Below are 11087 nucleotides of genomic sequence, written 5' to 3' on the forward strand. Positions count from 1 at the left end.
TTAGCAAGACATCGGAATTTCCTGGGGAAAAATTTTTGTTGTATACCAAGACTTCCTGGAGCAAACTTGCAGTGACACTGTGGGAATATTCGTGGCAGCCTTTTTTTTAGTGGGACATCGGGACTTCCAGTGGACCTTTTTTAATGGACACCAGAATTCCAGCTGGAGGCACTTTAGCGGGAGACCGTCCGTTCCAGGTGTGTTCTTTTAACGGACACCTGGACTTCTGGGGGTATAGGAATATCCAGTGGCAACTTTTTAGCAGCGCTCTGAGACTTTCGGGGGTACCTGTTTTCAATGACACCTCAACATTAAGAGTAGCAATTTTAGCGAGAGAACACTACTTCCAGGCAAGCCTTTTTAGCAGAATACCGCGTAATGCAGGATACCTATTTTTGGGCAAACCTGGACTTCGGCATTGTTGTTTATGGGAACACCAGGGCACCCGTGGGTATATTTTTGGGCATAAGGCCCTTTTCTGGAATCCTTTCTACGGGACTTAAGTGGCAGTCACTTTAGGAAAACAATAAATTTATGGAGATGTTTTAAGCTTAATATGGAATGTTCCAGGAACTAATTTTGCCACATTTCGGGCAGTCATTTAACCCGTTTTACATTGCATTCGACATGGCATTCGACCTTGAGAGTGGAATGTCCCGGGAAAAACAATGGCTCTCTAGTGGCAATCAAAGCAATCAAGCTTCTTTTGTGAAGCTCCATGACCTTTTTTTGCCAAAGGTTAATAACGAATACTATTCAGTACAACACACATCTAGAGAATTTCCGTGTTACTAAATAGGAAAAATTGCGGATAAAACATCTTACTCTAACACGAGTCTTTTCCCGACTCGTTAACATGACTCTTTTCACGGTAGCAGTCAAAACATACGCGTGTCTACAGGCTGTACTGAGTTCTGTGTGTTAATCACCTCTAATAAGGAAATTGATGAATACCCAGAGTCACCAAGCACTAACTATATGGTCACACATTTTTGAATTTGGTTATCGTGCGCAGGCTGATCTTCAGCGCAGGCAAAAATGTGTGTGGTGGTAAAAAACTATTAAAATTTTTGGACTTTTTTACCTTAACTTAAAAATAATACCCTAATGTTATTCACATTAATTCAACACAAATGTAGAATGTACAAACTTTGGTGTGTAATAGATTTGCAGATAAATTGCCTTACCATTACACAACTTTTTTCTCTTGGTTATACGTGGAATTTCCCTGATTGTGTAGTCTGTGCTGAGCGTACCATGTTATTTAACATTAGTAAAGAAGTGGGGCGAAAGTCATTTTCAGCGGGGTGAAAGGAAGTACGAATTCTATGGTCACATTTGCATTATTCTATTCTTTTCTAGGCAGACTAAACTTATTACTATACATTTCTGAAAACAATACTGAAAAAGTACCCTTTTTCTTTGCACTGCACATCATCAGGAAAGGAGCACATTTTCTAATTCAACATGCACCTGACATGACATGAGTCAACACATTGTAGGCCCATGAAAGAAGAATTATTCCCGATATCGAAACAACCTCTGTATCAGAATAATTTTTCCTTGAGTCCCTGGAAAACAAGTTAAGCTGAAGAGAGTTTCCATGCTATCACGACTAAATTTGTGAAGTATTATAGGATAATAGAAGATGAAATGAAAAAGAACTTGCATTTTCATTATTTGGAATTGAAAATGCTTTGGGATGGGCTTGATTTTTCACAGGAGATCAAAGTCTCATATAGAAGTTGGTTGAATTCCTTGATTGAATTCTAAACAAAGTAATATCTATTCTACCTGGTGTACCTGAGAAATTCCTGGTGAGAGCGTCGGAGTCCAGACATACACCAATGTACAAAGCATATATATCTCTAGTTCATTTACCTACATACCCTCGTACCCAAACTTAATGAATTATAGATTAGACACCTTTGTTAATGGATGGAAAGTTTTTCAGAAACTGATAATATTTTCATTAAGTATTTTACCCTGAAAAATTCTTTCTTGCAACTTGGTTAGCGGGGAAAAATTAGCTTTTATGGACCATTAAAAAAATACATGTTTGAAATCATATTCCATGCATTTGCAATCAAAAACTAACTTCGGAAGCTATTTTTACACAAGTTTTTCCAAAAAAAGTAAATTGTTATAAAGAAATTTTGATAAGTATTCTCTGAGCGATACTTGCTTCTACTTCAGGGGAAAAAAATGTCATAATTTAGGGGGGGTTTGTTTACAATTGTTTCAGCATGTACGTTGGCAATTCACACTATTCCTAGTGAAAGCATGAAAATTTCTTTTCATGAGTTTTTAAGAAAATGAAGAATGGCGTGGAATGCTGACCCCATTGAGATGTTATATAATTTTTTTCTTTAATTTGCAAGGCTCACGAATTGCAGCATATTAGGAACACATTTAGTAATAGTACTGAGCATTATATTTCTTAGCACATTTCTCAGCATATTATATCTGCCTTAAAAAAATTACAATATACATAAATGCGTAGAGTCCTCATAAAAAGACGCTGTCAACAAAAGTTGTGATTAACAAATTTCTGAAAGTATGAATAAATTATCTATGTATTAATTAATTAATTAATTAAATAAATAATACATTTTCTCTTATTGCTCTACTTTTGTTCATTCTTAACCGTTTGGTTCCACTTGGTATTCTTCCTAATGGAGAATTTCACTGAATGGAGATTCTTAATGCAGAAATTTACTGAAGTTCTTGGCCACTGTCTCTCACTACATTCACAAATGTTAAGAAAAGTTTACCGCCTTCATCTCTTTTTTTAACAATGACTATTTAGAAATGAAATCTAAAAATCAAAACCATTTTTCCTTCATGACACACCTATATTAGAATTTTATCAACTTCTGTATAATGTTCATTATATTTGGTCACATATAGAGAGCTAAATAGAGCAAAGATTTTCTTCATACATTGAAATTTCATCTAAAGATAAAACACGTAAACATTTGTTTCAAAAAGAGTCTTCCATAAAATCTTTATGTTTCACTGGTTTCGGTGGTATCGGTGAGCTAAGGTTAAATCTGTACCCGAACTGCACATGCATTTATATTGCTGTTGAACCTTTAGTCTCCCATCATTTTGTGAAGTGAGCTGTTACAAGTCTCAATTTTCTTCTGAAATTTTGAAGCAAATTACAATAAAATAACAATTCATGCTGATAACAAGTAAACAAAGAAGAGACATTGGGGGAATGCCAAGTATCTCCCATACTAGCACTAATAGTCAGAGGACTACTCCAAGGACTTAACTCAAATGGAATATAGAAAATAGTCAGAGGACTATTCCAAGGACTTAACTCAAATGAAATATAGAAAATTTTCACATAGAGATCGGGCTAATTTTCAGAGTTAAAACTTCCTTGGAATATCCAGTTTATTCAGGTTAACGCATTCCATGTTCAATTTCATGACATGAAAATGCCATGTTCAATTTCATGACCCGAAAATGGGTCCCCATAAAGAGTCGAGGTTCTGCTAAGAAGGTGGCCCCAGATATTCCAGTATCCCAGAAAGCAGATACTGCAGAAGTCCAGGTGTCTATTAAAAAAAAGTCCACCGGAAGTCACCGTGTCACGCTAAAAAAAAGGCTCCCACAGATCATCTAGTGTCGCCGCAAGCATGTCCCCAGGAAGTCTCGGTATTCCACTGGAAATTCCCATACTTCACTAAAAAGGCTACACCCGGAAGTCACGGTATTCTGCTAAAACTCCTTGGAAGACATGATGTCTCTGAAAACACGTCCCACGGAAGTCGCTATTTCCCATTTAAAAGTCTGTCGGGGTACAAGTCAGGGTCCGGTCCAGGTCGTGTCAAGATCCGGCATGGGGTTGGGGGGGGGGGTCGAGGTACAGATCTGTCTCCGGGTCGGGGTCCGGGACTGGTTCGGGGTGGGGGTCTACACACTGCATTCACACTACATTCACAAATGTTAAGAAAAGTTTACCACCTTCATCTCTTTTTTTAACAATTACTATTTAGAAATGAAACCTAAAAATCAAAACCATTTTTCCTTCATGACAAACCTATATTAGAATTTTATCAACTTCTGTATAATGTTCGTTATATTTGGTCGCATATAGAGAGCTAAATAGAGCAAAGATTTTCTTCATACATTGAAATTTCATCTAAAGATAAAACATGTAAACATTTGTTTCAAAAAGAGTCTTCCATAAAAACTTTATGTTTCACTGGTTTCGGTGGTATTGGTGAGCTAAGGTTTAAATCTGTACCTGAATTGCACATGCATTTATATTGCAGTTGAACCTTTAGTCTCCCATCATTTTGTGAAGTGAGCTGTTACAAGTCTCAATTTTCTTCTGAAATTTTGAAGCAAATTACAATAAAATAACAATTCATGCTGATAACAAGTAAACAAAGAAGAGACATTGGGGGAATGCCAAGTATCTCCCATACTAGCACTAATAGAGGACTATTCCAAGGACTTAACTCAAATGGAATTTAGCTCTATGCTTTAGAACAGGACATATGATATATATAGAAAATTGCTTCATTTGATATATAGAGAAAATTTTCATATAGAGATTGGGCTAATTTTCAGAGTTAAAACTTCCTTGGAGTATCCAGTTTATTCAGGTTAACGCATTCAGGAAAAGCAGAATTCCAACAAAATTAAGATACACACCACAAATACTGAATTTCTTCTCAAGTGCTGTCGGATAAGTAGAGTGCATTAACTCTACTGCAATAGTTAGTGTAATATGATATTGAACAAACAACTATGAAATATCTTCTCAAATTAGTCACAAATATTTGTGCAGAGCTATGTTATGATTTCAACTTTACTGATTCAGCCTCAATTGTTTTAGAAAAAGAAAATTCACATTTTTTTGGCTGGCTAATTATGGATCAAAATGTTTCTTCTACATGAAGGTATTTGTCAGGTTCATGCTGTGTTCCCAACACTATGAAAAAAAATACTGGGATATATATATATATAGCATCAGAATTTCACAACATATACTTGTCTGTTCAAAATTCCCTATAGGAACTTTTCAAACTCTCCTAAATAGCTATCAACTCCAGGCACTGTGACGGGGATTTTTTTTGTACAAATCGATTTCTGAGTTGCGGAGTTAGTTGCTGAAAGAATTGTTAGAAAATTTATATTAGGATTCTTTTTAAATTCCACATATCACCAAATATATTTATACTAATATATGAATTCAGAAGACTGAGTTTCAGGATCATGTTCAACTTTATCATTTTATAGCTGCTTCATACAAAAATATGACGTGGGAAACACTTCAGAAAAATTAGAAGAACCGAGGAGTTTTTTTCCAGTAAAGTAACTCTTCCAGTAAATGAACTGTCTCTCCGACGGAAGTTCTAAAAATCACTGGAATTATTCTGATCCCTAAAGGATGAGTTTGTATAGATTCGGAATATCTGAGTATTCATAACTATACTGACTTCAAACCTAGTTTCAGTGCATAGCCCCAACTTTTTTTTTAGGATGGTGGAACATGATTTTAATCCATGTTTTAATGGTGGGAGGAAGCTAATTTATTCTAACTCTCGAGACTAGCGCACAGAATTTTCTGGCTACACCTGAACATCCTACAGTTATGAAAGTTATTAGTTTCTGTGAAATGTTTTACCATTAACCTGCTGACAGTGGAATGTTTAAACCATTATCTTGGTTAATTAGGGTAGCAAGCTAATTGTTGAGTTGTTTGACCTTAAAACACCGCATAAAGATAGCATCGCTACATGTTCTCAAAAAATCTTCACAAATACCATTCTTACTGCATATCGAAATCTTTGACATCATCACATGAAGTGCAAAAGATGCCCTAGAGCAAGCAAATCCTAGAGCACCCAAATGTATCTGAATTTTATCATAGAAACCGAAGAAGCTAGAAGAATCTGTGCTGTATAAGTGAGAATTATATTACGGAAGTCTTTATTAACATAAGGCAAAAAAAAAAGTTTCCAGCAGTTTTGGAAAAAGCAACTCATCGATATTATTGCCATTAGAGACCCCTTACTTTCCCCGGGTGGTTCTAATGTCCAGGGCCAATGCCATGTCCGAAAGCAACATAGAATGGTTTACGTGACCACCTGAAGGCCCGCAAAATAAGTTACCAGGAAATTTCAGTATTAAGCTAAAACGCCTCTCCTTAAATGCCAGGTTTCCTAAAATTACTGCCACATAACACCCGGGGTTCCCGCAGAAATGCTTCCATAATAGAGCCATTGTACCCGAAAATATACCCACGGTCGTCCCATAAATAAGAATGCTGGAAGTCCAAGTTTGCCTGAAAATAGGTCCCCCACAAGCCCCGGTTTTCCGCTAAAAAGGATGCACCAGAATTCCCGGTCTCCTGCTAAAAGAGCTGATCATGAAGTTCAGATGTCTTTGAAAATGGGTCCCCATAAAGAGTTGAGGTTATGCTAAGAAGGTACCCCCGGATATTCCGGTATCCCAGAAAGCAGATACTGTGGGAGTCCAGGTGTCCATTAAAAAAACTCTACCAGAAGTCCCCGTGTCACACTAAAAAAAAGGCTCCCACGGATCATCCGGTGTCGCCGCAAGCATGTCCCCAGGAAGTCTCGGTATCCCTGGAAACTTGTCCCCTGGAAATTCCCGTATTCCACTAAAAAGGCCACAGCCGGAAGTCACAGTGTCCCTCTAAAAAGATTCCTCAGAAGACATTTTGTCTCTGAAAACACATCCCACGGAAGTCGTGATTTCCCGTTTAAAAGTCTGTCGGGGTACGAGTTGGGGTCCGGTCTGGGTCAAGCCTAGATCTGGCATGGGCTTGGAGGGGGTCGAGGTACAGATCCGTCTCCAGGTTGGATTCCGGGACTGGTTCAGGGTGGGGGTCGGGGACAGGGTCTGGTTCCGGGTCGGGGTCGGGGACAGGTTCGGGGTCCGGGTCCGGGTCAGGGTTGGGGAAAGGGTCCGGGTCAGAGTCGGGGTGTGGGACAGGGTCTGGGTTGGGGTCCAGGTTGGGGTCGGGGACAGGGTCCCGGTCGGGGTTCGGGTCGGGGTCCGGATCCGGGTCAGGATCTGGATTGGGGAAAGGGTCCAGGTCGGGGTTGGGGACAGGGTCCGGGTCAGGGACAGAGTCTGGGTCAGAGTGTGGGACAGGGTCCAGGTGGGGGTCCGGGTCAGGGTTGGGATGTGGATCGGGGACAGGGTCTGGGTCAAGAACAGTGTTTGGGTCGGGGTTGGGATCCGGGTCGGGGTCCGGGTCTGCTTCAGGGTCAGGAACAGGGTCTGGGTTGGGAACAGTTTCCGGGTCGGGGTTCGGGTCGGGGTCCGGATCCTTGTCAGGGTCGGGGACAGGGTCCGGGTCGGGGTCGGGGTCAGGGACAGTGTCCGGGTCCGGGTCCGGGTCCGGGTCGGGGTCTGTGTATGGGTGTACTGTGTATGGTTTGGAAGATTCAGTGTCTTTGAAAATAGATCCCCCAGAAGTTGTGGTGACACCCTAAAATGGTTCCGCCATTAGTTCCGGTGTCCCCGAAAAAAGGTTCCTCCGGAAGTTGCGGTGTCATGCCAAAATGCCTCTGTGGAACATCCGGTGTCTTCAAAAAATCAGTTCCCGGAAGTTCCGGTGTAACACTAAAATGGCTCCCCCAGAAGTTCCGGTGTCCCCGAAAATAGGTCCCCGGAAGTTCCAGTGTCCCACTAAAATGGCTCCGCTGGAAGTTCCGCTGTCCCGCTAAAATGGCTCTGCCAGAAATTCCGGTGTCCCGCTAAAATGGCTCCACCGGAAGTTCCGGTGTGCCAGTAGAAAGGCCCCGGAGTAAGTTCCAGTGTCCCCGATAATAGTTCCGCCGGAATTTCCATTGCGCCACTAAACAGGCTCCCCCGGAAGTTGCGGTGTGCTGCTAAAGCCTCCTCGGAAGATCCATTTTCCTTGAAAATAGGTCCTAGGGCTGTCCCAGTGTCTCGGGAAAAAGGCTCCCCCTGAAGTTCCGGTATCCTGCTAAAAAGGCTCCCACGGAAGTCGCAGGGACTCACTAAAAGGCTCCCTGTAAAGCCCCGGTATCCCCGAACATAGGTTCCCCAGAAGCCCATGTGTCCTGCTAGAAAGGCTCCCCCGAAAGCTCCGTTTTAAAGTGTGCAGTTAAAAACTTCCCACCTGTACCGCTGAATCTCTCCTGTCAGCAAAAATTGACCCCCCTGCTCGTAAAGGTGTAATGTCTTTCCCAAAATACCGATGGGGCTGTAATGCCTTCAACAAGAATTGCGGTAAACTAAGGCCTTGGTTATGGCGAAAATGTGACTTTGATTTAACCGTAAAATGCCCCGCCCCCCCCCAGAATAACCTCCATGTAATTAACCCTAAAGTAACCCTAAAGTAACCCTAATATTGCTTCCCTGTAAATTCTGCTAAAATCTGCCCGTGCCTGCCTCCAGATGGTCCCATGTTCCAAGACAATGGCTCCAGATCTATTGTGGGGAGCTGAAACAGCTGTGCTCAAAGTCCCTGTGACACATAATAATGACTTGCGTGGCCTCCAGTGTAGACATACCTGTCATTCTAAATTTACATAAAAATAAGTTTCCTATTAAGTGCCACTGCCAGAGTGAAAGGGCGAGGCAGGGTGCAGTCATATTTCTGGGTCACAATACAAATGGGGAGGAAACGCCTGCAAGAAACCAAATTTGACTCCGCTTCCTTCAGACTGCTTGCCCACCCAACTATACTGTAGTAAGAAAGAGGTAAGCAGGTCAGAAGATGAAGAAATGCCCACCCGCTGAAAAGTGTCCCGCTAAAAAGGCTCCCCAGGAAGTCCCGGTGTCTGAAAGTTCCCTGAAATTAAAGGCTCCCCTAAAGGTAAAGTGTGTGGTTAAAAAGGCTTCCCGGGTGTACTGCTCAATCTCTCCCGTTTCCTGTCTCTTCCTTTCTGAAAAAAGGAAAAGGACAGAAGAAGTGAACATGAAAGGAACATGAAAGGAAATAAGGAAGCAAAAACAAAAAGAGAAGACAAGAGAGAAGAAAACAGCAAAATGAGAGAATAATGAAGAAAAATAAGGAATACAAAGCCGAGGTGGAGAAAGAAATGAATGCCTTGCCCAAAAGCATCAGGCAGCTCAAAGAGCTGAACAATTACACTACAAGTGCTCCAAGCACGTTCCTTGCTTACTCTCGGCCAATGGCCCCGCAGGGTGAGGAGAACAAAAGACTGCCAACACACCTGTCTGCCAGGTCCCCTGCATGCACATGTACCTCATTTGAGAGTGGACATGGGCCGGAATTGGAGGAAGGGGAGCAGCTCACGGGGGGAGTGCAGGGGGCAAGTTTTATGTGTTTAAAGCAGCAGGAAAAAAAAGAAATGGTAGCCGCTTGAGAGAGATAACTCACAGCAGTGCAACCTGTCCATTTCCCCTTTCTTCTGACTCGGCAGGAAGGTGGTCTGACTCTTGTCTTGGTCATGTGACACCCACACTCTGAGCTTTACTGGAAGGTCTGGTCTGCATCGAAACCCCTGGACAGAAAAGTAGGAAGGGTGAGTTGAAAAAAACGAGATTCGCCAGTAGTCACACCACGGCGTCGTTCTGTGTCAAGTAGCTGACTTACGTGAATTAGACCCCAACGAAGAGTGAATTCACAGTGCAGGGAGCCTAGGGAGGCCCCTCTCAGGGGGACATCAGAGCTAGGCCCAAGCTGAAGTCACTCTTCAAAGGCGTGAAACGATGGCAGAAGTCTAGCTCAGTGCATACAAGCGATTTCCTGCCCACAGCCACCACTGCCTGGGACCACACCAAGAGAGACCTGTCTTGAATGGCAGCTCCATGCTGCCTTCCTGCTGCCTGCCCTCTCTCAGAGGTACAGCGTACAAAGCTGGACAGGAGGCAAAAGCGGTTCCATCAGATAAATCTCAGCTTAATCGATTAAGAAGCCCATTCACAGCTCTCCAACATCCACAACCAGTACACAACTCACCCACAGCCACTCAGCCCCTGCTGCTAAACGTCTCATATTTATTTTTAATTTCCAATTGAAGCATTTCGTCTACACCATTTTCCTGACTGGCCCTCTGGGATTGATGACTGGGAGGAAATGGACATGCCTACGCTTCCCCACACTAAACAACTCTGCCATTCACCTGCTCGACACCGAACAGCACGAGCCTACCTTCCACCAGGCGGAACAAGCCCAAAAGTCTTGGTGCTACCAAGACCCCAAGATTATCTTTTCCTAGCGAGCCATGGCAGAATCATGTTGTTCAACGGGCACCTTCAGCACTGCTGCCTCCTTTCTCCTTTGTCCTGGAGCAAGTGTCAAGGATGGCCCACCATCGTAGCAGGTAGATCATGCCTGACTAATCTAGTCTCTTTTTATGACCAGGTTACAAAACGCCTGGATGCAGGAGTGAGGGTTGACGTTGTTTACTTACATCACGCACACAAAAAAAGCACCAGCATGCAAGATATATCAAGGTGCACTAAAAACCGCAGGGAATACCAGACAGTAACCGCCAGGTCAGCCAAATTGTGGGGCAATAGGCAGAACCAGCACCCCAATGATGCAGCAGCAATAAATGCTATCCCAGATATAGCTGCGCAGGCACAAAATGACAATGAACTTGCACAACGGGTCCCAACAACATGCTTCAAACAGGCAGGGCACCACACAAACTGCAGGGCACAACCTACTGCTCCTCCACTGCCTCACCCCAGCCAGACCCCCACCCACCAGATACCTCTCACTCTCGCATAACCTACAAGGTGCCCCAACCAAACCATAAGCCTTGTCGTGGAAACACACGCAGCATACTTTTGGGTCAGGTCAGCAGAAGCTTTTATTCAAAAGAAACTACAGCTGTAGAGGGGACTCCAAAGTGACATGGATTTCCCAAGCACTTGGAAGGGGTCCCCCCCAAGAGCAAAATCAGGAGGCTTATATACTTTTTAACAGTTGCTTACAACTCACGTGATCATATAGTGAAATTAGCATGAAAAGCGGCTATAATATTACTTCGTTATTTCTTTGCTGTAATCAGGATGGGAACTAATGGGGGAGGTGAGGTTAGTTCACAAACCTCCTTCTTGCACCTGGAAATCAGATTTGTACATAC

Source organism: Alligator sinensis, unplaced genomic scaffold, assembly GCF_000455745.1.
Source record: "Alligator sinensis unplaced genomic scaffold, ASM45574v1 scaffold384_1, whole genome shotgun sequence".
Classification (NCBI taxonomy): domain Eukaryota; kingdom Metazoa; phylum Chordata; order Crocodylia; family Alligatoridae; genus Alligator; species Alligator sinensis.